At 42.9% G+C, this 25,913-nt stretch overlaps 1 long non-coding RNA gene across 1 annotated transcript in view; it reads left to right on the forward strand.

Moving 5' to 3' along the window:
* The first annotated feature begins 1,601 nt into the window (after positions 1-1,601).
* Positions 1,602-25,913, forward strand: part of LOC142503482 (uncharacterized) — a 38,674-nt gene continuing 14,362 nt past the window's right edge. Inside the window, exon 1 of the long non-coding RNA XR_012804030.1 lies at positions 1,602-1,663. This is a non-coding gene — a long non-coding RNA (uncharacterized LOC142503482). The remainder of the gene's footprint in view (positions 1,664-25,913) is intronic.

Raw genomic sequence — 25,913 nt, forward strand, 5'->3', positions numbered from 1 at the left:
ACCACTTATTTCTATTCAAACTGTCCATTGTTTTTAACAGGAAAACCACATATGCAAAACTCAGCAATGTAATGTGGGCTACACGTCTTTCTGTCAGTGAAGGGATTCATTTTCTAAAGGGGGAAAAAAGAGTTTTACACCCAATAAAAATGATGTATGTTTGTTTGTGTCTAATACACATACCTGCACAAGTAAATGTTAGCCTTGGGCAACTGTCCAGACTAACGCTTGCTTACTTGTACTTTCTTGTAACATTTCCCATAGCTAAGTTCCAGATGCCTCTTTTAAGTCATTTTCAGAGCTCTTCTGAGAAATAGTGATGCAATTCACAATGAGAAAATAAGTATGTAATCTATACTTAACTTTTTCCTCTGGTATTATTGAGTGTTTAGGGTTTTAAACTGACAAATCCAATTGGCATCTACTGTCTATAAAACAAATAAAAGGTCAGTATTTGTAAAACTAACCAGGCAAACAACAAAATAGTCAATTTTCCCATTATTTTTGAGGATTTTAAAGGGGAGTACCAAACTATTTGGGAAGTTGAGTAATCCCCAGCGAAAACAAAACAGTAATGACCTTTACACACAGAGCATATTCACTTTCATTAAATAAACACTAATCAAGAAAAAAAAAGTGTCTTTCCTACGAAAACGGCAAAAGAGAATGTTACATTTTTACTTTATAGCTCATGCTATAAAATTGCTAATAATAAAAGCAGAAAAGATAACGGTCTATTGGACTTGATCCACTTCTAACTAAACGAAAATATATATTGTCACGTATAGAATACCTGTAAGCAAGTGATCCGTATATGGTCATGGGTTAATACACACAGCTATCTAGCCGATTGTCTAAGCATTAGAGATATGAAGTTATGAGTGTGTATATATTGAGTAAAATGTAAATGTCAGAAAAAAATGGGGTTTTTTTCCTTTCAAGTCCTGAATGTCCCACAAGTGGCAGATTTATGGCGGGGAGGGGGGGGCTTGTGGGGTTCTCAATGAAGGGGAGTCAGAATATAAAGCACTACTTTTTCAATTATGAGGAAAATTCAGCAGCAGCTATGTTTTGGGAACAAGGCAGTGTAGGAAGGTTGGAGCACAACTAAGCACAGGAAAGGAAGAACAATCTGCGAGAGAGTGTGTGTCCCATAAAAAATATTTAATGGATCAAACCATAAACATACAGTGAGCCCACGGGACCCCACCAAATATGTTCCCATATGTTTTGGGAACAGACACGTGACTTCTCATCTTTACGACGCCAGTGACCTCTCTGGGAAAAACCTATGGTATATGATAACGTGCTGTATAGGGATTTCCGTTTATTTTATCCTTGTATTTTAAGAAATTGGCCTGTATTTATTATAACTGTATGTTTTTGTAATAATCACCATGAAAGCGTTGCACATCTCTAATTATAACAATAATATTTTAGTCATGTAACCCCCTCCCCATTGCGGTTACTATATAGGGCTAAAGGAGCATTCTAGTCAACCACCCTGGTGCTGGTGTTCTGCCAATCACCAGGCCCAGAGACAAGAGAAATGAGCAGGAGGATTCTATGACAGTTAGTGACAGTTGGAGACAGTTGGAGACAGTTGGAGACAGTTGGAGACACAGAGAGGCTGAGAGCAGAGATCAAGCTAGAGACCTATGCAGTGAGTAGTTAGGGAAGATAGAAGCCGTTGTTATTATTTTGCAGTACAGGGAAGTGTCTCTTGTAGCTAGGCCCTCAGTATAGGGAGGTGAATCAGGACACGGAAGAGTCTATCCTTAACAAGGCATTACAAACAGTTACTGAAAAACATGTTATCCCAAGATGGCTGCCCCGCATACAGCCCCAAGTCTAATCTGATACAAGTCCTTCAGGGGTCACGGCCCTGGTCATACTTCTAAGTATTGTACTGTGCTGTGGGCAGAAGGTGATGGAGCACAGTGTGAGCAAGCAGCATCACCCCATGTTACCTGTGTGCAATAGGTTTGGGTACGGAGAGAGGAAAGGGACCCCCAGCTGGGACCCTGGAAAGGGAGGATTGAAGAAAGTTACTAAGAACAAGTTTATTAATGCCCCGTGTTAAAATGCAACCAGTTTAAGGCCTGGGACATGGTGCAGGGAGCGGCGCTGGGCAGCACTGACGTTCATGCTTAAGCAGGAGATTTTTCTTGTCCCTGCATGATCATCAGCGAGCGAGCTTGTGTGCCGGTGGGAGACGGGTGGGAGGCGGAGCACAAGGCGGGGCTAGCGCGCCACGTCACGGCGCCGACATCACGGACTGCCATTGGCTTCTGGCAGTCACGTGACCGGCCCTGCACTTCCCTCGGCGGGAAATCTAAAATTGGTCTGTCGGCTGAAATTCCACACGCCTCCACACGCCTGCGGAAGCGCCGTCTAAAGCCGCGCTGATAGGGATAATGTTTCCCCTCAGCGCGCCTCAGCACGGTCTTTTTGACCATGTCCGAAGCCTCAAGTAACAAAAGTATCGTCCTCCTCAGCACTGCAAGTATGCAGCTGAGGAAGAAGTTGTAACCATAAAGATATGACAGTAAGGAATATAGTTAATAGTGTACTTAGAATAGAGTAGACTTCATTTGATAACAGTTTGGTTATTAATGATAGGTAGGTGCCCTAGGTAGACAGGACATCACAGTACCCCTACCAGAGAGAAATAACACCCAGGATCCCCTGAACAGGGATGTCTGGGGTATAATAAAGTGTCACCAGTTAGTGACTCAGAGAGAGAGAGAGAGTTATTTTAAATGTTAGATTTGAGGCCATTGTATCTCAAGGTGAGGTAGGTGCCCTAGGTAAACAAGAAACTGTTTATACCACTTAGTAAAAGAGTAGAGCATCAGGGTCCCCTGAACATGTAGTAGCAACATAGAGGCATATAGATGGTATACCTGGTAACTTGGTCAGGATGGTAGTAATATGGAGACATATAGATGGTATACCTGGTAACTTGGTCAGGGTGGTAGTAATATGGAGACATATAGATGGTATACCTGGTAACTTGGTCAGGGTGGTAGTAATATGGAGACACATAGATGGTATACCTGGTAACGGTCAGGGTGGTAGTAATATGGAGACATATAGATGGTATACCTGGTAACCTGGTCAGGCTGGTAGTAATATGGAGACATATAGATGGTATACCTGGTAACTTGGTCAGGCTGGTAGTAATATGGAGACATATAGATGGTATACCTGGTAACTTGGTCAGGCTGGTAGTAATATGGAGACATATAGATGGTATACCTGGTAACTTGGTCAGGCTGGTAGTAATATGGAGACATATAGATGGTATACCTGATAACTTGGTCGGGTGGTAGTAATATGGAGACATATAGATGGTATACCTGATAACTTGGTCGGGTGGTAGTAATATGGAGACATATAGATGGTATACCTGGTAACTTGGTCAGGCTGGTAGTAATATGGAGACATATAGATGGTATACCTGATAACTTGGTCGGGTGGTAGTAATATGGAGACATATAGATGGTATACCTGATAACTTGGTTATGGTGGTAGTAATATGGATGAACAAAGGAACATAGGGCACAACGGGTTTAGCAAATCAAACTCATTTATTGAGCCAACACGACGTTTCGACCATAATGGTCTTTATCAAGTGACAATGAGTTTGATTTGCTAAACCCGTTTTGCCCTATGTTCCTTTGTTCATCTGTTCAGGACTGATCGCAGGCTTTCGTGCAAACACTGGAGCACCGGTAACTGTATCATTATTTTTCTTTTTGAGGTGTGCAGCATTTCTCTTATATTGTCTGGGAGTAATATGGAGACATATAGATGGTATACCTGGTAACTTGGCCAGGGTGGTAGTAATATGGAGACATATAGATGGTATACCTGGTAACTTGGTCATGGTGGTAGTAATATGGAGACATATAGATGGTATACCTGGTAACTTGGCCAGGGTGGTAGTAATATGGAGACATATAAATGGTATACCTGATAACTTGGTCATGGTGGTAGTAATATGGAGACATATAGATGGTATACCTGGTAACTTGGTAAGGGTGGTAGTAATATGGAGACATATAGATGATATACCTGGTAACTTGGTAAGGGTGGTAGTAATATGGAGACATATAGATGGTATACCTGGTAACTTGGCCAGGGTGGTAGCAATATGGAGACATATAGATGGTATACCTGATAACTTGGTAAGGGTGGTAGTAATATGGAGACATATAGATGGTATACCTGGTAACTTGGCCAGGGTGGTAGTAATATGGAGACATATAGATGGTATACCTGATAACTTGGTCATGGTGGTAGTAATATGGAGACATATAGATGGTATACCTGGTAACTTGGTAAGGGTGGTAGTAATATGGAGACATATAGATGGTATACCTGGTAACTTGGTAAGGGTGGTAGTAATATGGAGACATATAGATGGTATACCTGGTAACTTGGTCAGGCTGGTAGTAATATGGAGACATATAGATGGTATACCTGATAACTTGGTCGGGTGGTAGTAATATGGAGACATATAGATGGTATACCTGATAACTTGGTCGGGTGGTAGTAATATGGAGACATATAGATGGTATACCTGGTAACTTGGTCAGGCTGGTAGTAATATGGAGACATATAGATGGTATACCTGATAACTTGGTCGGGTGGTAGTAATATGGAGACATATAGATGGTATACCTGATAACTTGGTTATGGTGGTAGTAATATGGATGAACAAAGGAACATAGGGCACAACGGGTTTAGCAAATCAAACTCATTTATTGAGCCAACACGACGTTTCGACCATAATGGTCTTTATCAAGTGACAATGAGTTTGATTTGCTAAACCCGTTGTGCCCTATGTTCCTTTGTTCATCTGTTCAGGACTGATCGCAGGCTTTCGTGCAAACACTGGAGCACCGGTAACTGTATCATTATTTTTCTTTTTGAGGTGTGCAGCATTTCTCTTATATTGTCTGGGAGTAATATGGAGACATATAGATGGTATACCTGGTAACTTGGCCAGGGTGGTAGTAATATGGAGACATATAGATGGTATACCTGGTAACTTGGTCATGGTGGTAGTAATATGGAGACATATAGATGGTATACCTGGTAACTTGGCCAGGGTGGTAGTAATATGGAGACATATAAATGGTATACCTGATAACTTGGTCATGGTGGTAGTAATATGGAGACATATAGATGGTATACCTGGTAACTTGGTAAGGGTGGTAGTAATATGGAGACATATAGATGATATACCTGGTAACTTGGTAAGGGTGGTAGTAATATGGAGACATATAGATGGTATACCTGGTAACTTGGCCAGGGTGGTAGCAATATGGAGACATATAGATGGTATACCTGATAACTTGGTAAGGGTGGTAGTAATATGGAGACATATAGATGGTATACCTGGTAACTTGGCCAGGGTGGTAGTAATATGGAGACATATAGATGGTATACCTGATAACTTGGTCATGGTGGTAGTAATATGGAGACATATAGATGGTATACCTGGTAACTTGGTAAGGGTGGTAGTAATATGGAGACATATAGATGGTATACCTGGTAACTTGGTAAGGGTGGTAGTAATATGGAGACATATAGATGGTATACCTGGTAACGGTCAGGGTGGTAGTAATATGGAGACATATAGATGGTATACCTGGTAACGGTCAGGGTGGTAGTAATATGGAGACATATAGATGGTATACCTGGTAACGGTCAGGGTGGTAGTAATATGGAGACATATAGATGGTATACCTGGTAACAGTCAGGGTGGTAGTAATATGGAGACATATAGATGGTATACCTGGTAACTTGGTAAGGGTGGTAGTAATATGGAGACATATAGATGGTATACCTGGTAACTTGGTAAGGGTGGTAGTAATATGGAGACATATAGATGGTATACCTGGTAACGGTCAGGGTGGTAGTAATATGGAGACATATAGATGGTATACCTGGTAACGGTCAGGGTGGTAGTAATATGGAGACATATAGATGGTATACCTGGTAACGGTCAGGGTGGTAGTAATATGGAGACATATAGATGGTATACCTGGTAACGGTCAGGGTGGTAGTAATATGGAGACATATAGATGGTATACCTGGTAACGGTCAGGGTATCAGTATTGAGTTTGGATAATAGGAAAAGAAATAGATAGATGTTCTGGGAACTTGGGCAGAAACTGGGAGAGGAATATATATATATATATATATATGGCATAGAGATAAATTGTTTTATAGATAAGTGTTTAGTTAGGTCTGAGAAAAGGCTAGAGCAAGACTTTAATACTATTAGTGGGAATAGAGGTGGTACTAGAGTTTAGGTTAAAATAGTAACGTAAATGTGCAGTTGCAATAAGCGATGCGCCTCCTCAGCAACCTCTGTGAGGAAGTCAATAGTTAATAAACAATTATTTTATTCAAAACTACAAAACTCCTGGCGCCGATCATTTAACAGCTTCTTTACCTCCTGAGAGAACCATGCCCAGTCGCAAGATCCATCTGTTGGACTAAGTATGAACCCTGAGACTGATATGAAAGATAAGCTGTATACTCCTTTGAGCTGGGCGGCAAGGGGTTACAGTCATATTTTTAGTAAAACAAACCTCGCTGCAATGTTTTAAATGCAAGGAGTACAGAGTGCATGTAATTTCCAGGGTGCAAAGTAAAGGTCCTGCAACAAAAGATAAACTGCAATGGTGCCGATCAGGGCAACGTGACACAGGCACTCCCAGCGACTTCAATGGGAGCTTCCATGCAATAATCCCCACAAGCTCATACAGAGAATAATACATCTGCAGCAGAACTCCGGTGGTTATTTGGTCGCGGCGAAACGGCCGTGGCCAAATGTTCCATTCCAGTCCGGAGTACATCATCTTCAACGTTCAATAACAATTTCAACCAGCCAAAGACTCATTTACTGTGAAAGAACGTCAAGAACACAGAGATATATCACACGAAATGAATTATTAAGTCTGCCTTAACTGGAACTTGTTTTGAAGGAAGAATCACTATCCAGCAATCAAACGGTTAATGGGGAGCGCACCGCAGGGCAGATAATTGCTGCAGTTAGCCTGACTTTCTTATACAAATGCAAGAAAGACGGTGAGGCCTGAAACAGGGGTGAGCTGCAAAATGTCGGCCTTATTCTTAACTCCCAATGTAAATATTTTGTAACTAAAAAAAGCTGACTCGTTTGCGTGATTATAACAGGATTATGTAGTCACATTTAGCTGTAGCAACTGCAAATACAATGTTTAATTGCAGTACATGTTCTACATTCATCACTGAGAATGTTTTTATAAACTTCCCCACACTGACTCTTGGTTTATCGGGGCACTGATTGAGCCACCTCTGCTGAAGCAGAGATATCCTTAAAACCTGACCTGTTGGTGGCCTTTGAGAACTGGCGTTGGCCACTTCTGCCCTAGGACATAAGCAAAGCAACATTTAGGACTCTAACAAGTTGAGGAATGCCATTCTGAGGCATTGAAATTATTTTTCCATTTCAATTTAATAGGTGTTTGCCCAAAACTCACCCTGGATCATCACATTATGAAGTGTTAGAAGTTGGCTGCCGCTACGGAACGGATGAAACTATTAACAAGCGGCCCTAAACATGCTAGAGACTTAAAGAAATGCAGCTACTTGTCTGACTATTTAGTTCATGTGGAGGTTCTGAAAATAATTGATGTGGTGACATCAATTCCCAAGAGTAATCCACTTAAGGGTCCCCAAAATGTAGCATTATCTACACTCTATCCGACTACTATCTATGTATGTACAGTATGTCTTTCTTTATATAGCGCCATTAATGTACATAGCGCGTCACAGCAGTAATACACATGACAATCATATCAATAACAAACAATACAAATAACAGATCATGGGAATAACCGCTTCAGACATAAAAGTAACATTTCGGAAGAGGAGTCCTTGCTCCGAAGAGCTTACAATCTAACTATGTCAGTAACTGTGCATTTTACGTTTTCCCACAGTTTAGGAAAACTAACTAGTTGTGTAACTCCACAGAGTATAAATACTTCTCGATCTCCGACAGTAAGGTCGCAGGGGTTACAAATGTCCTTACGTGTTGGAAATTATCTTGTAATGTTTATTTTCTGGCCAGAGGCAGTGACGAATATGCAAGCGAGAGGAACTCTGCATCTGGTGTATTTAGTATTGCAACCTGAAAACCCATAACATGCTAGTTCTGAACTAATGGAAATACTGAATAACATGTAAGGTATAAGGCACTTAAGCAGAGAAAATGCCTATGGAAAGTGATAGCCATGCGAAATAACCACTGCAATTTCTGATTTGTTTCAGTTCTGTTATAGTGAATATTCGCATAGCTGCAATTTATATTGTTCAATTTCTAATTGTGTTCTGTTTCATTTCAACAATCAAGAAATAAATAAAACATTATTTTGTTTGGCCTGGAAGCCTTGGGATGTGGTGAATTTAAGCTCCATAGGGAAGATATAAAACTAATTAAGGTGTCTTTGAAGAAGAAAGAAAAACCTATTGAACATGATATGTTACTGGTGGTGGAAATCCCTAAGGGATATGTTAGCATTTAAATCAGCTTTATCACAGAAACCTTCAAATAACTGTGAAGTGACAGAAACACACATATGCCCATACGTACTAAATTGTGCTATTCTCTAACATGCCATCTGGAGCCTGACGACCACTTACAACTGTTCAAGGAAATTGTGGTACTGAAAGGGTTACTGTTATAGTTCAAGTGAATGTGCCATGAGACGTCGTCTCGCGCAGGAAGGCATTATGGCCCAATTATTAAATATGGGCTTGAATGGCTACTGAATAAATTCCTTTTTTTCAAGGATCAGTCCTAATAGAAATACATAGGAGATATGTTTTATTTGTGTATTGTGTATTCATGATCTAAAACTGTCGTCAGAAACATTTAAAACCATGCACTGCGCAGGAGACAGATTAAGGTATACAGTGTGCCAGGGGTGGCAACTCCCGTCCTGACGGGTCACCAGCAAGTCCATTTGTCAGGATATCCCTGCTTCAGCACAGGTGGCGAAGCAGGGATATCCTAAAAAGTTGACCTGTTAGTAACTCTTATGGACTGACGTTGGCTACCCCTGGCATATACTGTACGTATGCTGTTTGGATGCAAGACTGGTCTCTAAGCAATACAAAACATAACAAAACCTAATGCGTAGATCAAGTAACATATCTACTCTGAACAGTGGAATGTTACATTAATTCATATGATAGATAGCTGCCAGTCAAGAGCTGATGGTTCATGCAGAGAGGAGGAAAGCTGCAGCCAGTAGTGTAATAGAACGTTTGCAATTGTGAAATATTAAAGGGACAGAAATGCTAAATCTGAATCTAAATCTGTCAAGGCAAAAGGAAATTACATCAGAAACCTCTGGCAGATTCATATATCTTTAGCCTTTGATTAAAGCGAGTAAAAGAGAACCATTCTTTCGAGTGGAGCTTGGCTAAAAACTAGAACCCTTTCAGTGTTATAATTGTCTGTAACTCATTGATCTGCAATGCATTCCAGACCCCTCCAGAAATTCAATGTTTAAAGGACTCTCTGACCATTACAATCCTCAAACAGCTGTTGTGGCTATTACTTCCATGTGAGCATACGTATATTTTCTCAACCCAAAATCTTTTTGGCAAGTTAAACAAATTCTGAATGAACACGGAGTGAAGTCCACTCAACCACATCACTGATATTGTAGTGCATCAGAGAAGGGAATTTGAGGAAGTTAGACACTAAAAACATGTCTAAAAATATTATTTGCGGGTTGAAGTGGCATATCATATGCAGGGAGTTATTTTTATGCTTTACAAAAATGATTGTGGTATTACAGTCCATTGTATATTAGTCCTGTGTTGGTGTAGAAACTCAGGCTGTAATATTTAATTTTGCTCAGCTAATGGAATTTAAATAAATCTCAAAACAATGTTTTACTAGTTCTGCCAAACAGAAGACTTCATACCCTAAATGGGCTGAATGTCATTAAAAAGGATGGGACTTGGGAAACGGGATGTTTGCATGGCTACAATAATCGTTTTAGGATTCCGCTTACAAAGAACAAGGTGCTGAAGCAGTTATGGTTCCTATAGGTCTCCATATAAAGATATTACACTGATTTGCAGTCCTACATACATTTATTTAGTCCAGTGCTGCTCAACTCCAGTCCTGAAGGGCCACCAACAGGTCAGATTTTAAGGATATCCCAGCTTCAGCACAGGTGGCTGAGTCAAAGACTGTGCCACGGATTGAGACACCTGTGCTGAAGCTGGGATATCCTTAAAACCTGACATGTTGGGGGGTTTTGAGGACTGGAGTTGAGCTCAACTGATTTCGTCTACTGTCAAAACACAACAGAATTCATAGTAGGCAGAACTGCTCCTCTAAGATGTTTGGGAGAGTTTAGTCGTTCACAGTGTTGCTTTATATTGTAGTATGTTCCTCTATCTTTATATTGTAGCTTTATATTGTAGTATGTTCCTCTATCTTTATATTATAGTATGTTCCTCTTGCTTTATATTGTAGTATGTTCCTCTTGCTTTATATTGTAGTATATTCATCTTCTTCAGGGGGATCCCTGAACATGGAAATATAAAACAGCTGCCCTGATCTAATTTGGTGCTGTCTGCTATTCCTCATTATGTTTACCGCAATGATTGTCTGTCTATTGTCACTGTAATTTATTCAATGACATACTGAAAACAAGATATTCATCTCAATACATCGTCCCTGATTCAATTTTTTAAATAACTAAATACTGTACACACAAAATTCTGCTTTGATCCATTTAGTGGTAACAGTGGTCTTTAACTCCTTACACTGTAGACCAGCGGTGGCCAACTCCAGTTCTCAAGAGCCACCAACAGGTCAAGTTTTAAGGATATCCAATCTTGTGTGCTGAAGCAGGGATACCCTTAAAACCTGACCTGTTGGTAGCCCTTGAGGACTGGAGTTGGCCACTCTTTCTGTAGACCTTTCCAACACTCAAGATGTTTAATTGTTCTTCTCATTGTTAGATTAATCTGTCAACATAATATTAATCTGCCAGGCCAGCATGCTGCTCATAACCACAAAAATCGCCACCATCAAAGAAGTCGGGCATGACTTGCATTTAACTAAAGAGCAACACTTAACTACATCCACTAGCAAGGACAGGGTTAAAAGCCACCCGAACGCTCTGTAATTTAAAGCTCCATGAAGCAAACCAGAAATATTTCTTGGATACAATCTAACATTTGTCTACACAGAGTTATGTGATAGTCACGTCTAGCCCAGGCTCAGCAACAATATTCCGTAAACTTTCACAGTAAGAAACAGATGGATTGTCCCCGTGTGAGAGAAACCACTCGTGTAGTCTGTGGGCTGTTTGTCAGTTTTTGGCAGCTGTTTTTCAGCCGAGGAAAATGTCATTTCACAATGCCAACCGTTCTTTTTCCTGATGAGGAGCCGAAGAGACTTGGGCGATTCTAATTACCGCATCGCAGGCGTGGCATTTTTCAGCAATACTGCGATCACTGTCATGGTGATTTTGCCCAGAAAGAAAACACAGAACTTGAAGTTAAGGGCGTTTCTAATCTTCTCTGGAAGATATTGTGTAAACTTCCTTAGAAAAATGATTTCAATTTGTTTACACATTCAGGCCATCTTAGGGTATAAGTAGTGTGGTCTGACGCGTGGTCTCTCCTTCCCCTCCCCCTTCTCTTTCCCCACTCCTCTCCCACTTTTATCTCCCCCCTCCTCTCTTGCTTCTATCTACCCTCTCCTTTCTCTCCCTCTTCTCTTTAGTCCCTTCCCCTCTTCTCTTCCTTCCTCTCCCTTACCCCCTCCTTTCTCCCCTTCCTCCCCCTACCTCTCTCCCCCCCTCCTTCCTCTTCTCCCTCCTCACCCTCCCCACTCTGCCCCCCTCTCTCGCCTGTCTCTTCCCCCTCTCCCTCCCCCTTCCTCTCTCTCCCCCACTTCTCCCTCTGTAGTGAGCCCATCTACCTACCCCCACCCAGGAAATGTGTGTTTCACTGCTTCAGCATCATCCCAGCCATAACAATGTAGCCAGATAATATAACAATGAGGTGGAAAGGAGCCCAGTTACCTACCCCCAACCCAGCTACCTACCCCCACCTAGCTACTTACCCCCACCAGGAAACTCGAGGCATCCATTATTTTTAATAATGGTATTGATAATGGTATTGTGTGTAAGGCAGGACAGTCTATTTTCCAACGTCTTCTGGCTGCAAAACAACAATATATTTATCAAGCAATCATTCCTTCTGCTTTCAACTGGGTTACTTTTTATTTGCCTGTTGCCGTTTTGATAAATAGTATTTCTTGGGACTTTTTTCAACCCTATTGATATCATTCAATTACCGAGACACCCACTTAATTTCTGAGCACTTACATTAATTACATTCCCTATAAAACACGTTTGATATACAAACCCAGTTGTTTTTATCTTTGTCTTATCTATCCTAGTAATTAGATAATAGCTCTCTCGCAGCCCCAAGGTCAAGGGCATCCTCAGGATTGACAGAGAGGGCAGGGGCCCTCCCCCTAGGAGAGGAGTGTGGCCGGGATGCATCCTGATTGGCTCCCTGCCTGTGTGAGACCGCTGCGGAGAGAGGGAGAAGTGTGTGTGTGTGTGTGTGTGTGTGTGTGTGTGTGTGTGTGTGTGTGTGTGTGTGTGTGTGTGTGTGTGTGTGTGTGTGTGTGTGTGTGTGTGTGTGTGTGTGTGTGTGTGTGTGTGAACTGAACTATTAAACTGCTGAACTTGGCTGGACTCCAAAATCAGCCAATTCAACAACTCTTTTTCCTAAATGTTACTTTTATGTCTGAAGCACATATTCCCATGATCTGTTATTTGTATTATTTGGTTTTTATATGATTGACACGTGTATTACTGCTGTGAAGCGCTATGTACATTAATGGCGCTATATAAATATACATACATACAACTCTGAAATTCAGCATGCGCATATGGACTGGCCTCCCATCGCTTGTCCCTTGTTAGAATAAACTGCACTCACATCTCTCTGTGCCTCCATTGCTCATCGGGATGTTATTGATGCTGTTACAGGGAAACTCTCCTCCTCTTTTGCTCCATGCTGATGAATGAGTGATAACTCATCCCGGCTTCAGCATTTATAGGTCCCCAACATTCAGTGTATTATGATGTCCCGGTGAGCTCACGTGACCTCACAATGCTGTGTTCAGCTGCCTAGCTATCTAAAGGAAGACAGAATTTTGACCAATGTGTGATGACTACTCCAGGCGAATGGCAGCAGCTGCAACTTAGCCACACCCATTCTGATGTCATTGATGACCTCACAGAGGTCCCCGCTATAACATACGCTGATCTATCAGATCTTAAAGGTTATTAATGAAACATTACTCTTTGTTCCCCCCCCCCCCGTAATGCCTTGCAGTCTCTTGTTACCTTTCCCCCCAACTTATTCTCTGCTCCATCATGCCCTGCACCTCTTTGCACTCTCTCCTCCCCTCTCTTTGTACTCCCTGCCTTACTGTGCCTGCTCCTCTCTGTGCACACTACAATTCCTCATCGCCTACTCACCTCATCTGTCTCCTCCTCACCTTGCTGTCTCTCCTCCTCTCTTTGCACTCCCTCCTGCCCCATGTGCACACTGCTCTGCATTCACTCCTACTCATCATCCATATGTCTCCTCTCCTTGCTGTCTCTTTCTGGCTCCTATCCCCTCCTTGCATTCTCCCCTCCTTGCTATGTCTATCTTACTCCTCCTTCCTCCCCTCCTTGCTTTCTCTCTCTCTCTCTCTCTCTCTCTCTCTCTCTCTCTCTCTCTCTCTCTCTCTCTCTCTCTCTCTCTCTCTCTCTCTCTCTCTCTCTCTCTCTCTCTCTCTCCTCTCTCTCACTCCTCTCTTTGCTTTATCTCTCTCTCTTCCTCTCTTTGCTTTCTCTCTCTCTCTTTCTCTCTCTCTCTTTCTCTCTCTCTCTCCTGTCTCTCCTCCCCTCCTTGCTGTCTCTCCTCCCCTCCTTTCTCCTCTCCTTGAGGGGGCATTCTGGTTACATAGTTACATAGTTACATAGTAGATGAGGTTGAAAAAAGACATACGTCCATCAAGTTCAACCTATGCTAAAATTAGACAAGAGATACTTTTTTCTATATCTATACTTACTTATTGATCCAGAGGAAGGCAAACAAAAAACCCCATTAAGGGGAAAAATTAATTCCTTCCTGACTCCAAGGATTGGCAATCGGATTAATCCCTGGATCAACATCCTTCCCCTGTATACTTATTTGGTATATCCCTGTATACCTTTCCCATCTAAAAAGATGTCCAACCTTTTTTTGAACAAATCTATTGTATCTGCCATCACAGTCTCCATGGGTAATGAATTCCACATTTTAACTGCCCTTACTGTAAAGAACCCTTTCCTTTGTTGCTGGTGAAATTTCCTTTCCTCCAACCTTAAGGGATGGCCCTGAGTCCTTTGTACTGCCCGTGGGATGAATAGTTCTTTTGAAAGCTCCTTGTATTGTCCCTGAATATATTTGTATATAGTTATCATATCCCCTCTTAGACGCCTCTTTTCTAATGTAAATAAATCTAATTTAGCTAGCCTCTCCTCATAAGTTAGAATGTCCATCCCCTTTATTAATTTGGTGGCTCTTCACTGCACTCTCTCTAGTTCCATAATGTCTTTTCTTAGGATTGGTGCCCAAAATTGTACTCCATATTCAAGGTGTGGTCTTACTAATGCTTTGTAAAGGGGCATAATTATGTTTACTTCCCTTCCATCCATTGCCCGTTTGATGCAAGATAAGATCTTGTTTGCCTTTGCAGCTACTGCATGACATTGGGCACTATTGCTAAGCCTGCTGTCTACAAGCACACCTAAATCCTTCTCCATCAAGGATTCCCCCAATATATCTCCATTTAATTTGTAAATCGCCTTTTTATTCTTGCATCCCAAATGCATAACCTTACATTTATCTGTATTAAACCTCATCTGCCATTTACCTGCCCACGTTTCCAGTCTCTCCAAGTCCTTCTGAAGAGAAATTACATCCTGCTCTGATTCTATTACCTTACACAATTTAGTATCATCAGCAAAGATGGAGACTTTGCTCTCGATCCCAACCTCAAGGTCATTAATAAACAAGTTAAAAAGCAGGGGTCCCAGTACCGATCCCTGAGGTACTCCACTCACGACTTTAGCCCAACCTGAAAAAGTTCCATTTATGACAACCCTCTGTTGTCTGTCCTTTAACCAGTTTTAAATCCAGGTGCATATATTATTACTGAGTCCAATTTTCTTTATTTTGTACACCAACCTCTTGTGTGAAACCGTATCAAAAGCCTTTTTTTTTAATCCGTGTAGACCACATCAACTGCATTACCCTGGTCTCAATTCCTACTTACCTCCTCAAAGAAACAAATAAGGTTAGTTTGGCAAGATCTATCCTTCATAAATCCATGCTGACTATTACTAATAATTTTGTTTTCCATTAGGTATTCCTGAATATTATCCCGTATTAAACCTTCAAGTAGTTTCCCTACTATTGAAGTCAGGCTTACAGGTCTGTAATTTCCCGGTTGTGATCTAGCTCCCTTTTAAAATATAGGCACCACATCTGCTTTACGCCAATCTTGTGGTACTGAGCCTGTGGAAATGGAGTCCTTGAATATTAAATATAATGGTTTGGCTATTACTGAGCTTAACTCCTTGAGAACTCTTGGATGTATGCCATCGAGGCCAGGTGCCTTATTTACTTTAATTTTTTCAAGTCGTTTATGAACTTCTTCCTCAGTTAACCAATTGTTCATTAATATGTAGGTTGTGGCTTCCTCCTGCGGCACTACTATTGAACTTGATTCTTCCCTGGTAAACTCAGAGGCAAAGAATTTCTTTAATACGTCAGCTTTTTCCTTATCTCCAATAATAATCTGCATACCCATCTCACACTGAAAGGGTCCTATATTTTCTTTTCTCATTTTTTTGTTATTAAGGTACTTAAAGAACTTTTTAGGGTTGACCTTACTTTCTATTGCAATCCTTTTTTCATTATCCATTTTTGCTCATTTGATTGCCCTTTTGCAATTTTTGTTACATTCCTTATAATTCTGATAAGATGTCTCTGTCCCTTCTGACTTAAAGAATCTAAATGCCTTCCTCTTCTTGTCCATTTCCTCCCCTACCTGTTTATTTAGCCACATTGGTTTTGACTTATTTCTTTTATACTTATTACCCAAGGGTATACACTGATAAGTGTGCTTTACTAACAATGTTTTAAAGACTGCCCATTTATCTTCTACATTTTTCCCCGCAAAAAACATCATCCCATTGTATTACTACTAGATTAGACCTCAGTTTATTAAAATCTGCCTTTCTAAAGTTTAAGGTCTTTGTTGAACCCAAGTAATCTGTTATTTGATCATTTATTTCAAATGAGACCATGTTATGATCACTGTTACCCAAATGTTCCAGGACTTGAATATTTGTTATTACTTCTACATTGTTTGATATTACCAAATCCAGAACTGCCCCTCTCCTGGTTGGTTCCTCAATAATTTGGGTCATATAATTGTCTTTAAGCACCCCCAAAAACCTGTTTCCTTTTGTTGTAACGCTAATCTCATTGCCCCAGTCTATGTCTGGATAATTAAAATCCACCATTATGCAAACATGACCCAGTTTTGATGCCTTCTCCATTTGCAAAAGTATTTTAGCTTCCTCAATCTCACAGATATTTGGTGGTTTATAGCATATTCCCACAAACATTTTCTTTATACTTTTATCTCCACTGCTAATTTCTATCCACAAAGTCTCTACATTTTCATCATTCCCTTCATAGACATCATCCCTTATAATAGGTTTTAGATCCGGTTTAACATATAAACATACTCCACCTCCCCTTCTATTTGTTCGATCCTTCTGAAAAAGAGAATAACCATCTAAATTAACTGTCCAGTCATGCGTTTCATCCCACCATGTTTCAGTAATGCCTATGATATCATACTGCTACCTTGCAGCTTTTAATTCAAGCTCCCCCATTTTATCTGACAGGCTTCTTGCATTAGCAAACATGCATTTCAGGGTTTTTTCAGCCTGTACTATTATCTTATCTGCTCCTTCCTTTCTGCTCCCACTTGGTTTAGGCTTTAGAAGTTTTCTAGTATTATCTGTATTTACTATAGGTGTCTCACTTCTTGTCAAACTTGCACTTGCCCCCAATTCTACCTCCATACCACCTTGTATCCTCATCTATTCCATTTAGTTCATTATCTGTTTCATTCCCCTCCCCCCTCCTTCCTAGTTTAAAATCTCCTCCAACCTTTTTAGCATTCTCCCCCCTTGCACAGAAGATCCCTCTTCATTGAGGTGCAATCCGTCCCTAGAATATAGATGGCACCTCTCAGAAAAGGAGTCCCAGTGCTCTAAAAACCCAAACCCCTGCTTCCTGCACCACTTTCTTAACCATGCATTAACCTCCCTGGTCTCTGACTGTCTCCCTGCGGTAGCGCATGGCACTGGTAGTATTTCAGAAAATACTACCTTGGAGGTCCTTGCCTTAAGCTTTTGGCCTAGATCCCTGTAATCATTGTTTAGGACCCTCCATCTTTCTCTAACTTTGTCATTGGTGCCAACGTGTACCAAGACCGCCGGGTCAATCTCAGCCCCTCCCAACAATCTGTCTACCCGATCCGCAATGTGCCAAACCCGAGCACCCGGGAGACAACAAACTGGTTGTTGCAGACATCCTTAGGCTTTTATATTTCAGAATGTTTGTCTGTGTGGCAAGTCAGCCACTGGCTGTTGTACCTGGTCGGCTAACGATCTGGCACATGACAACATACTTGTGTTACACTTATAAACAAGAAGAATAACAATAGACTTGGGCTGCGTGCCCGTTAGCGCTGAGCTCGCTGAGCGGGCGGCGCTTGCGGCGGTTACTTTCATATATAGATATATTTAAATCCCCGCTCATGCTGTGCGCGCGCTCGTGCGCAGGCACACATGCCCAGCGCTTAGGTAAACAATGGAGCGCTCTCCAAGCATGAGCGCGCTCAGCGCCAGCAGGGACTCAGCCTTAGGCCTTGGGCATGGTGCCTCGGGCCGCGCTGATCAGCGCTCCTGCTCTGCCTCACCTGCTCAAACTGGAGCTTTTTTGTGTCCTGGCAGGCGAGGCAGTGAGCGCGCTTTGGGGGCAGGTTGGAGGCGTGTCGGGAGGCGGAGCGGAGGTGTGGCGGGAGGCGGGGCTAGTCCCTCGCTCCCATTGGATGTGAGCGGTCACGTGACCGCTTCTCTGCTCCCCTGAGCGGCAAATTTAAAATTTGCCTGCCTCTCCAAAATATCTGAGCCTCCGCACGCATGCGGAAGCGGCTGCTAAAGCCGCGCTGATGACAGATGCAGGGGGTAAGTGCATCTGCTCAGCGCGGCTCAGCGCGGCTCAGCAAGGCTCACCGTACTATGTCCCAGGCCTTAGAATGCAGACACCTCTAGCAGCAAGAGCTCTGGCAGATTGTTACAATGTACAGTAGGTTAAAAAAAAGCAAACACCATACATGGATTTTGTTATAGCATTTTATCTCATGCATTGCACACTACATTCATCATCTTTAATGGGATTAAACTATTGTGATTTAATAGCTGTGGCAATTGATCAAAGTATCTCATTACGAACTAGAAAGCAATGAGAATCATTATTTCAACTTTATTTGTATTTTTTGTGAGCATGCACTGCTTTATGTCATGAAATAATCTCTTCTCACTAGTCTAGTTACTGAAGACAATTGTCTGATAATGGTTGCATTGAGTGCTTCATTTGTAATCTCTTCAGACATAGGAAAATACAAGGGAATATGAGATAACACGCTCAGATGAAATAATGCCTGCATACAGTATTTGTAGCGAAAACATCTTTTGAGCAGTTTTAAACTGAACAAATTGAGACAATGTCCACAAGGTGATAACTACCTAGGAAATAACAGTAATAACATGCACTATATACAGCAAGCAACCGGGTTCTATAGTTCATGTTTTAAAATGTTACTATTTTTGTCTTGAGAAAGCGCTATGATAGCGTGAAACGCGTGGGTGGAGGACCCCCCTTTTTGTTTTGTGTCCCCATTATGTTTTTTATGTAGCATTAATAAATATTTTTAATCCGTCCCAACCCGGTGAGTTGTGAGTGCTTTTGGCTTGCCCGTGCTGTCCGCCAATCCTCTTCAGTGTTCTGAGGACTGGACTTGGGAACCTTGAGGACTGGGAGTCTTGAGGACTGGACTTGGGAACCTTGAGGACTGGACTTGGGAACCCCGGCATTACTGTTTGCCGTAATAAAGAACCCTGGTGGTTCTCTTAAAGGCCCTTATGGAACAAGCTCTGCAGCAGCTGATCACAACTGACATTAGCTTTTGGATTTATCTCTGTTATCAGCTAGTTCAGAACTTATTTAAAAGGGCCAAAGACCTTGTAACAGGTGATGCTGGGGCCTGCCGGCTTGTCCTGATTGCACACAAAGTGGAGAGAGTTGATTTGCCGGTTGTTACGGATTCTCAGTCTCCTTTAATCCACCTTGTTGGGTGAATTGTTCAGTGGTTAGAAGTAGTCAATGCTCCAATAAGCTTGAATGAGGGCAACCTTTATGGTCCCCATTTATCTACATGGTAGGTTATACAGGGTGGCATGCCCAGGGGCCCTTATAATGTACGTGGTATGGTATGTCATGCCTATTTGGCTCATTTCCGATACTGGGTCACATTTAACGCTGAACGCAATCAAATCTCCAAACTCCACTTCCATGTTCATTATCAGCGGGCTGGTGGCAACCATGTGATCACTTTGGTGGCACTGGAGCTCCAGCAGCAACAAGGTTAAGATCATTCATCCATCCAGCACTACAGTTGCCTTTGGCAGTCCACTAGACTCCAATTCCCATCCATAAACACCACACCGCAGTATCACTTACTAACAACTAAAACTCCTAGAGGTTTATGCAGTATTTCTGTGTCTGTGCCAAATTTATAGATTTGCTGTAGAAGAGGCGCTTCTGTCACCAGTAAATAATTTTGTTTTTAAAGCTCTGCAAATATAAGTTGACAAGCAGCAACAGTCCATAATTTACCAGTTTTACGTCCCCGGGAACATCTGCTTTAATCTTTTGGGGGTGTAGTACCAACGCAACAACATTTTATACATATTCTCTTTTGTTACCGTACATATACAGGTTTTACCTGCATTCTCCCAAATATCTTCCCAGTCCTCCCTTGTTATTTCAGTCTGGAAAACTTTTTTAGGGTCAGCCCCTGGTACAGAGATGATATCAAACCTCTTTGGTATTTTTTTTGTTTTACATAAATCTTCAAATCGTTTATATCTAGGAAATTCTTCATCATGGAGGCCCTGACACACAAAATGTTGGACCTGTATATACTTATACAGCTCAATTTGGGGCAGACCATACTTTCTCATCAGTTCCTCGAAAGACATTAGCTTGTCCTTTTCTAATAAATCTCCTACCTCCAGAATTCCTCTGTCTCCAAATTTCAAAACCCTGACCCTGACATCACATCTGTGAATGTGATCTCTGTGATAGTGAAAAAAATATATATGTATATAATACAGACAAATGAAGTTACTGCTTCCACCTCACTGTTGATTGCTTCCTCAATCCTTGTGTTGTCTCCGTTATCCAGAAAGAGGGGGAGCACATCTACAGACCCATTGTTAGACCGAAAATAATCTTTAAGTGAGTCTCCCATTTGTGCGCTAATCTCCGGATAATTTAGTAAATAATCATTCATCCTCCAATGAAATTATTGAATCTTAGCGAATGGTGGGTCAATCAGTATTGCCACTGGGGCGTGGTCCGACCACGTGATAGTCATATGTAGAAGCACATGCACACCGCTGGTAGGTGCTGGAGGGGGGTACTTATCTGCCGGTGCGCTGTATCCAGGGAGGTCCAGACATCCCAGAGGTACTTAAGCAAAGGAATGGAAGCAGGCACACGGTCTTTCTAAAGGTGCAGTTTATTGTGCCACCAAAGGTCCAACGTTTCGGCAAATAGATTGCCTTTATCAAGGAGAGGGCTACAGAACATGTTAACTGGCGCCCTGACGTCACGATGGGGGGCGTTGACATCCAGGAGCAAGGCAGCAGTGATCGTGGGGGGGTGAGTACCCATTTGTGTATATATTGTGGTATGTTTAACATGTTCTGTAGCCCTCTCCTTGATAAAGGCAATCTATTTGCCGAAACGTTGGACCTTTGGTGGCACAATAAACTGCACCTTTAGAAAGACCGTGTGCCTGCTTCCGACCACGTGATAGGCCCTATATCTGAGTGGACCAATACTTCAGGATATTTGGAGATACAAAAATATTATTGATTCTATAATACGAATCGTGTGGGGCGAATAGAAGGAATAATCTCTCTGCCCTTTATGTGAGCAACGCCAGGCGTCCAACAGACGAAATTCTTTGATTAACAATCTAAATTTCTTTGCTACACTGTATGTCATTGCAGAGTGTGAATGTCCTGGATGTGTGGACTTGTCCACATCCGGGTCCGGGACCATATTAAAATGCTTCCTAAAATATATAACTGTTCTCGATTATCCCCATTGACTCCAATGTTTCCCTTAGAAAATCAATTTGTCCCTCGTTAGGCGCGTATATGTTCACTAGGGTAATATGTAGACCTGACAGAAGACCATGGACCACACATGACCTCCCTCCTTGGTCTCTCTTGACCTCCAGTGTCTGGAACGGGATATACTGTTTTATAAAAATCGCAACCCCCCTTTTCTTACTGGTGAAAGATGAATAAAATGCTATAGGGTATTTCCTGCTAAAGTTGTTTGGGGGTTCCTTGGTATCGAAGTGTTTCTCTCGCAGAAAAAAAATATCACTTAAATAGAAAAAGGTCCTTTCCATCCCGCTAGTAACAGTGCTTCTTCCGATTTGTCATAGTTTATAGTTAGACTGGAGATTTTACCAAAAACCCAAATTTTATCTATGATGGCTGGGATAGCGTCCTTTGGATTTGAAATCAAAAGGAGCATACCATCGACAAAAGCCCCTATTATTCGTTCTTGATTCCCAATGTGTATACCCTTAAAGTGACCCATTTGCTCTTAGTGTCACAGCAGGGGTTATCTGGTGCCAAATCAAACAGCATTGGGGACAACGGGCAACCTTGACTTGTCCATCTTTACAATGGGAAAGTGCCTGAGTTTACAGCATTAGCCATTACAAAAGCTCTAGGTGTTTTATACGGTATATGATTTGTATAAGTGATATGATGCCTTACCAAAAATATTTTGCTCCAAGTACTCTAATTATGTGTGCCCATGTCATTTTGTCAAATGCCTTCTCAGTGTAAGGATCCGTCATCTGTACCCCTTCCGATGCGCTCCCAGCTTACCCAGTCCCATGATCGGGCGTCCTGAATCTGCTGCCTCCTGCAGTGTATCTCGCAAAAAGGCGAATGCCAGTGTTCCTTCTAGGGGCGCGTGCTGACCGCACTCGGCACTAAATTCCGTTCCCGCTGGTCCCGCCTCCAGGCTTTGCTCGAGCAGTAACGTCATCGCCATGCAGTGCGCACCCACAATGCGCGGCAATCGCGCATGCGCGCAGAAGCTTCCTCGTTCCTTTGTCTAAAGGGATACACCTGTGCTGTCTCCCTCAGTCAACCACAGCCAGGCATACTCCTGAGTATGTTCCAAGCTCATTGGACTGTTCTGCCTTATATGCTCAGCCTGCCCTCTGGCACATTGGCTGGGCATAACCTTGTTTATGTTCGCTGTGTTCACTGCAGTCCTGCCTCCTGTCTGAGCCTTGCCTGTCTTGTCCTGCGTTGCCTGACCTCGCTTGTTCTTTGGATTCCACACCTCTCTGCTCCTGACCCGGCTTACCAACAACGATCCATACCTCTCTGCTCCTGACCCCGGCTTACCCACGACGATCCACACCTCTCCAATCCCGACCTTGGCTAAAGTACCTGCAATGATCCGTACCTCTCCAATCCCGACCTCGGCAAGTATCACTGACCATCCTGGCCTCTCCTACCCTGACCCGGCTACCTCGACCAATCTACACTCCAGGCGCACCCTCGCGGCTGTGGGTCGGCGTTTATCAAATCCCCACCTCGGCCTCGCGGTCACGCCTTGTTTGTGGTGAGCGCATCGTTACACTCAGCATCTCAATTAACAATCATATTATTATTTTTCTTTCCCTGGTTAGAGGCTACTATTGCTGCTATGATTGATTTTATGCTTGAAACCGATTACCTTCCTGGGACGAAGCCTGTTTGCTCCGGGGCTATTAAGTCAGGAAGCACGCTATTAAATCTATTTGCATACATTTTTGTTAGAATTTTGACATTCTGATTCAATAAGTACATGAGTGTATAAGAAGTTTGCTCTGGGTCTCTGGCACGCTTAGGGAGCGCAATTTATTAAAGTCTTATGGCATTTCCTGGGCGTAGATTATATAATTGAAAAGATTTGTTCATGGTTTTGCGATATCTGGGTTCAGTAATTTGTAATTCTCTGCACTACGGCTGGCAGGCGGCCCTGGTTATTTATTGGATGTTCCCCATTTGAAGTATTTGTTTTTTTGGGATAGTAAATAAAAATATCACTTGTGCGCACATTCTCATATCTTAGATAGGTCTGCAACCTTGCTCTGTACCATTATCTCTTCGCATACAGAGCTTCCACTGCAGCCAGGGATTCTGGGAAATGACATGCAAATGAGCACACCTTTCGCCTTTTATCCATTTGAACATGGACCCCTATAAGCTCATGCCTGCCGCATTACACATCTGCATAGCCAGGACACCCACAGAAACTGTGTCAACGTTTTGGGTCTTATCAATGTAAGGCTGGTTATACCGGTTTTGCAATGTGAATCTGGGATGGTTTCAAACACACATTAAATAAGTTATGGTGGGTAAAGAACTTTTGACAAAGTAATTGTGTCTGAGCTCTTTCAGAGAGTAGAGCATCATACATCGCCTTAGTTTTTACATATAGTTTTTGTGTTTTGTGTTGAACCATTCTCCTTATATGTTTGATATGCCTGGGTTAGGTGGGCATTTAGATTGTTTAATTTGGTGTTCAGAATTATTGTATTCTTCTTGGCCACGTATGCGATTGTGTGACCCCTTAGTACAGCTGTTGAAGTTTATTGTCTTTTTCCAAATTGAACCACTCATTTCTCAGGTAGTGTTTGAATTCCTTTGGCACAGCCAAATATGCCGGCATTCGCCAGCTTTGTGATATACTGTAGGTTAAGGGTGTTTAGATTTAGACTGATCCAGATCAGTGCATGATTAAAAACGATAATATTGATGGGTGCATGCTGGGAAGCGAGGAGCATGGAAGCTTAAACTGAGAGCTCTGTGCCTCACTCCCTGTTTTTCTAAAAAAAACGAACAAAAAAACTGGCAAGACTTAAATAAAAACACCACCTTATACTAACTAAACATCCAGGATGTCAAAGAAGATAGCTAAAACCCCTAAAAAAAGGGGGCTCCCAGAGTATTTTGGCGGAGCTAAACCGAGCAGAGCCACGGCAGCAGGGGCACCCACCTCCCGCACTGGATCAGAATCAGAGGAGGAGGGGGATACAGGGGAAGATCAGGGTCTTCTGCCGGTAAGACGCTGCGATTTTGAAAGACTATATACAGACTTAAAATCCATGTTGCAGGCTGAAATCAGAGCCCTGGGAAAGGAGGTAGGGAGCCTGGGGGCAAGAACGCAGGAGCTTGAAGTGAAGGTGGATGCTAACGCCAAGGTTGGCCTGCGCAATACAAAAAAGACAGCGGACCTGCAGGCGCAAATTAACGAATTAAAAGACAGACAAGAAGACGCAGAAAATCGCGACCGACGCAACAATGTCCGCCTACGGGGCGTCCCAGAGACTGTAGGAGACTGTGAGGAGTTCGTGGCGCGGTGGCTCGCCCATATGTGCCCGGATTCCCCGCAGGATAAACTGGGAATGGATAGATGCCATCGGGCGCTCCGGTCAAAGCCACAACCAACAGAACGACCGCGGGACATTATAGTGCGGCTCCATCACTATAAGACCAGGGAAGCGGTGCTGCAGCACGCAAGGAATGCGCCCCTGAGAGAATTTGAGGGCACCAAAATTGCAGTATTCCAGGACATTGCCCCAATTACATTAGCCCGGAGAAGAGAGCTGTGGCCCATAACTAAATGCCTCAGGGATAAGGCCATCCGCTACCGTTGGCTATTTCCCTTCGGGCTGATGGTGATTAAAAATGGACGCCCAATCAGTATGAAAGCCCCTGGAGAAGGTGAGGCGTTCCTCAAGAGGCTGGGGCTGCGGCTGACCCCCACTGCCTCCGAGACGGAAGAGCCGGCCCCGGGTCCATCCTGGACTACAGTCGGAGGCACAGCTTCTGAGGGGGCCACTCAAGGAGGAGGAAATGTTTAACCTCTTTGTTCCACCACAGTTTGAACTATAATAAAGTTGCCAGTTCGGTGTTTGAAACAGCAGGAAAACTACACCTTTGCCCTGGACTAATATACCTCGTGCCCCCCCCTAGCTGAGCCGGTGGATGTCGCATGCCCGGGACGTGGGGCGCCTGTTTTAAAAATCTATGGGACTCACCTCGTGGTGGTGGCATGGCTCCCAAGATGGCGGGGACAGCTCAGACGGCGTGGAACGCAGAACCAGGAAGGCGGGAGGATCGAGGTGAGCGGGAAGCCGTGATGATGCGTCTGCCCTGGTGAGTTAGCAGATCCAAGATGGCGGCCGGAGGAAGTGCGTCACCGGAAGGGGCGGGAATCGGAGCGGCCATCTTGGAGGTGGCGAGGAGCAGAGGAATCCCTGGCGGTGACGTCATCTCAGAGAGCCGGAAGCAACGGCGCCT

This window comes from Ascaphus truei, chromosome 10 (genome assembly GCF_040206685.1).
Source record: "Ascaphus truei isolate aAscTru1 chromosome 10, aAscTru1.hap1, whole genome shotgun sequence".
NCBI lineage: Eukaryota > Metazoa > Chordata > Amphibia > Anura > Ascaphidae > Ascaphus > Ascaphus truei.